This window comes from Cyanistes caeruleus, chromosome 1, assembly GCF_971803275.1.
Source record: "Cyanistes caeruleus chromosome 1, bCyaCae1.hap1.1, whole genome shotgun sequence".
In the NCBI taxonomy this organism is placed as follows: Eukaryota; Metazoa; Chordata; class Aves; order Passeriformes; family Paridae; genus Cyanistes; species Cyanistes caeruleus.
In genome coordinates, this window is record NC_141701.1 from 113,143,357 (window position 1) to 113,150,045 (window position 6,689).

Below are 6,689 nucleotides of genomic sequence, written 5' to 3' on the forward strand. Positions count from 1 at the left end.
AATGTCCCGGCATGTATGTTTTAAAGCAGACTGCCTTAACAGCAGTTTGGCTATACCTAATGCTTTTATATAATCTTTTCTGTTTGATTAAATTTTTGTAGTGGTATTATACAAAGCATTTTTTGGTTCTTCTTTTTACAAACATCATTTCCACCTCTTGTTTTTCATAACTGTTTTCAGCTTCTATTAAATCGGAATTTCCAGAAGCAGCAAGCTATGGCTAATTATGTATTGAATCAGGATTTAATAGATATTACTGTAGTCTTCTTTCCTTTGGAGGCTGTTCACCTGTGTCTTTGAGGGATTCACTACAGCAGAGGTGAGCGCATCTAATTCACAGACCTTTGAATATTTTCTGTGGAAACTGCAACATATTCTTGAAAGAAGTAATATATTACTGAAACTCTTGCAGTTTTACCGAAGATAATACATGGCTGAACATAATTTTCCCAGTCAACTTTTGGGGGTGCTTTAGATGTATCAGTTGAAAACTATTGATGATTAGTGAGATAGGCTCTGCATTAGGTTCAAGAGTTTCACACAGACCTGTCACTAGCTGAATAAAGAGACTGAGGCAAATTTCATCTGACTAGCACTGTACAGTCTGCATCTTTGTGGAGAAACAAGAAGTCTCTGGCAGACTCATTTGGAAGGAGAGGTTGGATAATGGGGAGCAGAATCAAAGACAATTTGGCAAAGCCTTTCTCAGGTAAGGGGCACAAAGTGCACCTACAGAAGTTTGCAGTTTCAGCATGCTTTAGGGCTCATAGGGGTTCATGGGGTCACCTCGCCCCTCTGCAATGGGTTTTGGCCCCTGTAGCACAGCATATGACCCCTTGCACAACCACCAGGGGACGGGGACATGAGCATGAATTTTAAGCACTGATTTAGATTTCTGGCTGACAAGGAGATCCCAGCAATGGTTGGACCAGCTTACCTGACCAGGCCACAGCTGGGAATAGGAGTGATGAAAAGGGCATGCCCCAAAGCAAAATGCTGTGAATCTTCAGCAGCCTGAGCTGCTTTATGCTAACCAAGCATAGTAAATCATCGTTCTAGCTCTTAGCCATATCAGATACCACTAGATTACACTTTGGTGAGAGAGACAGAAAGTGCAACTAGGCGTGATCTGCCACTGCCTATTACTATTCTGAACTGGCAAATTTTTGACTCTGGGTTTTATGCAAGTGAATATAGAGGAAGGCAGGCAGTGGAGAGCTGTTTCAGAGAGGTGTAATTGCCTCTGTCCTGGGTGTTTGAGATCAAATCTGGGGAGAGAAATCAGCACTGACTGATTTAACTCTCTAGCTGCTGCTCTGCTTGGAGATGACAGTGTTACTGCCCCAGCCCCTGCCATGAATACAGCTGTGCTGTGGCCAGACCAGCTGCCAGACAGCCAGAGTCACGGGTGCAACACCTGCAAGAAAATCATCATTTATCTCCCTATGTCTTGAGATGCTACAGTGGGTCAGGAGCTGCAAGCCCATCAGACCATGGTTCCACAAATCTGGTTTTAAGATCCTTAGTACTAAATCAGAAGCACTGTGGGCCTCAAGCTGGTGGTCAGTAAACTCATGCCTGGGCTCTGATTTCTTCAAAACATCGCAACAGGTTGACCCTGCACCAGCAGCCTTTGCCTTGAGCCTGGTGCTGCCTTCTCACCTGCAGAGGGCTAAACCTCCAATTGGTGTGTGGACCAATTTGACAGAAATGTGACCTCCTGCCTGAGCCTAAACTGGGTCAGAGGAGCACCACGGGTGCTTGAGCAGTGCACAGATCCACCCCTGCTGATCATAGAGACCCAGCCCTGGGTGCTGAAGGTGGGCACCCAGCAACAACCTGGCCAACCTGCCACTGCTCATCTGTGAGGGAGGGTTCAACAGGATGCCTGTGAAACCAATGGAGGAAGTTTCTACCCTACAGTTTTGGTTTTGTTTCTGGAATGCAGTTTGTTGCCTTCATTGTGCTGATGCAGCTGTTGGTAAGATTGCACTGATCACCAAATGAAAAAAATCATGGTTAAAATCACACTCTTTTGGGAGGAGGTAATTAGTAAGTAGAACTTCCCTCAGAGGTTAATTTACAGCCCAGCTTTTCAAATGTTCATACAGACTGAGGGGCCGAGACCTGAGCCATAGGAGTAGGCAGGCAGCCACCAGGGAACTGGAGACTTCATGGCCTGCTTCTGTCAATAAAGCCAATACCTAGTGGACCTGCAACCAGAGTCTCTTCACTGCTTCTTGCAGTAGTTATTCTCTACCTGGCACTACTCTACTCAGACAGTGGGCCTTTCATATGATGTGGGATCTGATTCTTGTACATACTTCATATTCTTCATCTGAGCTACAAGTACCAGTGTACCACTTTGAGTCCTTTCCCCCATGGGACAGGATTTTGTTGGCTTGCAGATTGCATTCTCTCTAACAACAAATTTCTTGCATGCAAGTTAAGAAGTTGAGAGGAAGATAAGGTGATGAATATGCTAAGCATGGAAAAGCACTATTATGTTATGGTTATGTTTGCACACATTTAAAACAGAAAACAATCAAATGTGAATATCACAGAATCAACCCCAGTAGTTCTGCATTGCAAGAGGGTAACAAAGATGCACCATTGTAAAATTTAAATTTCTACTGAAAATAAGTGATTGTGGTTTAAGATCTTTATTGAAAACAAATGGTTATGTTCTGTAAATTGCTCATGAGGGGAAGAAGTTATTATATAACTTCGTTATTCATCACTGTACCCCTGGATTACAGTTCAGTTGTAATATTCCCCCAGATTTAATAGAACCGGTAGAAATATTTTCTCATTCATTAAAATGAATTCCTGCAATCATTAAATCACCAAAATGAAATTAAATAAAATGAAATTTACAAAACGTAGCAGCCTGACCCTTTCTTCCTGTGGCATCTCAAAGAGAAGTATGCAAAACAGAGATTATTACTTTCTCTTTTCTATTTAATATTTTCCTCAACAAATGCCTAATCATTTATTTCCATGAAGCTGACTCTCTTCTTGCATTTGGTAACCAACTTAATTGTGGTTTCTTGTTTGTTTTTTTTTTTTCTAGGGGATTCATAGCATATCAAAACTGAGAGCAAAACTTGGCTTCAGCAGGAGTTTTGTTTCAATAGGAACTTTGGCCACCCTGTGTTGAAAGCAAGCCTGTAGATATTTGCATGTGTGTGTCTGCGTGTACAATGTACACACATACATATTTATGTGTGTGTGTGAACGAAAATATCTGTGAAAATGCGTAATTTCTTGGCTCTCATCCTAACCTTTGTGCAACTGGGTGCTGGGATCTGGATATTCAGTGTGCTTAGCAGCACTTTTTAATGAAGAGGTGTTTTCTCCCTTGGAGCTGTCATTCTCTGCCACATCACAGACTCTTTCAGACAGAAAAATAATTGGCCACTTTCTCCAGAACCGGGGAGCCCCAGGGACCGACGGAGTGCTCAGCGAACCGGGACAGTGGCTCACAGTGGTGCCCACTGGTGTCCCCCCAGCGGGCACTGGTGCTGCTCCCCACCCGGGTCCTGCCCTCGGGGGCACCACCCACCCCACAGCTCCTCAGTGAGGTCTGGTCAATGGTGAAATGTGACAGACGAGACCCAAAACCTCGGGAGGAGAAAGGTGAAACAAAATGGACAATTTCTTCCAGAGCTGTTCTGCTACCAGCCTGAAATGCAGGGTTGCTTTGCTCTGTTTTTTTCTGAAACCTCTGTAATGGCTGCCTGCAGGGATGGTTTTCTACGTTTGCAGCAGGATTTTTTATTATTTTTTCCAAATGCGGATTTTTTTCAACAGTATTTATTCTACTCAGAGTCTGCCAATATCCACCTTTCATCAAGAAGTGCCCCGAGTTGTTAGCATCCAGAGACAGGCAATGCACTAAAAATCCATCCCTTAGAACCTCCCACTCTACACCCCATGTAGAGAAGTGATGAAAAATATGGTGAAGGCTGGATACTAAGAGCACTTGCCTGGCGAACGCAAACACAACACAGCTTAACCTGCTTTGTAAAGTTCCTCTGGGTCCGAGTCTGCCACTTCCTAATCACTGCTCGCTGTCCTGACTGCTGCTGTTACCACAGCACAAACCCTGTGGGGTCCCACCCTTTTCCCAAGGGTCGGTGACTGGAGGGGTGGCCCGTGCTCTGGGCAGCTGGTGGCAGCATCTGCCCCGCGGGTAAAAAGCCCCTGGCTCTCGTAGCTTCCTGGGCCAAAGGAAAAGCGTGTCCTTGCTTTGCTGTGATAGCTCACGGGCCGACTGCTTATCTCTGACTCACTCTCACGTGTCATTTAGGAGATAAGGCTGGGAAGAGATCCGGAGGAGCAGCAGAGGCAGGCATTCTTTTCAGGAGCCAAGGACATGCATCCTGCAGGCAGCAGGAACACAGCCTTGGGAACACATCCTCAGCGTGGAAGGGTACGGCCCCTGTTTGATATCATCATCCCGAGGCTCTGTATTTTACCTGCCCTGTTGTTCCCCCGCCTTAGGCTATATACAAGAGAAATTGGAAGGTGGGTAGGGCTGAATAATGTGTAAAGTAGGCAGAAATGTTGCCATGATAACGTTATGTTTACCAAGGCCTCACCACCATGTGGACATCAGGGTCTGACTGCTCACACCAAGTTCCTTGCTGCTTTCTAAGGGTCGTATCTTAAGAGCTCTGTATTTTTATTTAGATCCTTTTCCTATTCCTTATATCCTTTTCTGCCCTTCAGTCCATAGCCATGGGTAACAGGAGAACCAGTAAGTGCCTGAGATGTGAATAATGGGAAAGGAAAAAATAGTAAAAACAAAACAAACCCCAGAAAAAGAGACAACCAAAAAGCAATATGAAAAGAATATGCATTTGTGATATTGTTTAACGATCTTCTGTAACGTTACTCATTTGTCTGAACTCATCTGTAAAATTCAAATTCTTCAAGCTAACATTTTCCCTCACTAATGTGCTAGGATAGTCATCAGTGCTAGAAAACACAGTGTTCATATTTCACACTGAACTTATTTGGAGAGAAGCGGTGCAGAGATCACTCACTTCACATTGTCCTTATGTCACCAAAAAGCAAATTGTGGTGGTTCCATTGCGAGGGATGTGGGTTTTTTTTTTTTGGGGTGGGCTGGGGGGTGAAGATGTAGGTCACATCTTTTTTATTTCTTCATAATGTAAGGTAATTCCTTCTGCTATGTATATTCTAAATCTCAGCTGCTAAACAAACAAAACCGAGGAGGGCAATTCTGGCAGGACTGGTACCGATGGCGGGAACCCTCCTGCCCGGAGTGAGGAGATATCTCACCGGGGTGTCCACAGCCGTTTCCTCCTTAGCTAATGTTTTTTTCTGCTGGAAGCTGTTTTGATGGCTTCTTTTTTTATTTACTTTTTTTTTTTTTTTTTTTTTTTTTTTTTTTCCGGACCATTTAAGCAGAGCGGGGGGCCACCCCCGCCCCCGTCCGGCGACCCCCCGGGCACGGCGCTCCGGCGGCCGCGGGCTCCGCAGGTGTGGACACCTTTGAAACTGCCGCTCCTGCCAAAGGGATTCCCAGCTGAAATTCACGTGGCAAAGAAAGTGCCCATTTACTTCAATTATTTTCTAACTGCACCGCTCGCTTGTGCCTTTGGTCTTGCCGGTACCCAGATGGGTAATTTGGGAGCTATTTGCGTGGATACCCTTGTTTTGAAGGCGCAGAGGTCTGTGAGCTCAGGTACTTACAAACGCTTAGTGGGAATTAACAACTGAAAGGGGAGCCCTAAGCACTCCGAGCCGGGATCACTGCGGCAGCCGGATTTCAAAGCGTCCGGCGTTAATCCGGCCGGATCGCCTTCCGGATCTCGAGCTGGCAGCGGGTATCCACGAAGATGGGGATGGGGACGGGGATGCCATGCCCGCCTGCCCGCCGGGGCTCGCTCGCGGGGCCGCAGCGGGCTCTGCCGGGATTCCCCGCGGCAGCTGCGGGAGGCGAGGCGCGCCCGGTCGTTCCGCCGGTCGGCAGATTTGGCAACGATGTTTCGAAACCGGTTAAAGGAGCGGGTACAGAGGCAGAGGCAAACATGCCCCTCGTCCCCCTCCACCGCCACCCCTCAGCCTGAAACTGCCTGCGAGATAGCTGGCCTTGGGCAGAGCTCCTTGCCGGGATCGCTCCCCGCCACCCTCGGCCCTCCCCGCCCCGTCCCGGCTGCTGCCGCCGGCTCTCGCACCGGGGAGCGGCCGCAGGCAGCGCTGCGGGGCTGGAGCTGCCCCGCAGGCCCCGCCACGGATCCCCGCCCACTTGCGGGGGCACCCTCGGGGTACAGTCCCCCAGCGGTCCCTCCTCCGCCGGCCTCCCGTCCCGCCCCGGCTATCCCGAGAAAAGGTGCGGACCGGCTGGAAGAGAAGATGCCGGCTCCATCCCGCCCCCGGTAGCAGTGGGATGCTGGTGGGAACCGGGGCGGGCAGCTAGCAAGCCCTCGCTGGGAGGGGAACCCTACAGCTATCTTCTCACCTTCCCAGAGAGTACATATGTCATCCCCGTTCTGCTTTCGGCTTATTTATATAGCGGACTCTCCTGTCACCACAGTTATTTAATATGTGGTTCCCTGCTAGGCCTTCCTATTTGATTGCTGTCACAAATAATACCAGGTGAAATTCCTCATTGTTTCTGCAATCACACTGTAGCCCACTGCTATTTGCTTTTTCAG

General features: G+C 47.6%; 1 long non-coding RNA gene across 1 annotated transcript; it reads left to right on the forward strand.

Annotated features, from left to right (window-relative positions):
* The first annotated feature begins 204 nt into the window (after positions 1-204).
* LOC111923493 (uncharacterized) lies at positions 205-5,103 on the forward strand. The gene is made up of 2 exons (XR_002861107.2): positions 205-319; positions 3,074-5,103. It is a non-coding gene; the product is annotated as an uncharacterized LOC111923493 (long non-coding RNA).
* Positions 5,104-6,689: the final 1,586 nt, after the last annotated feature.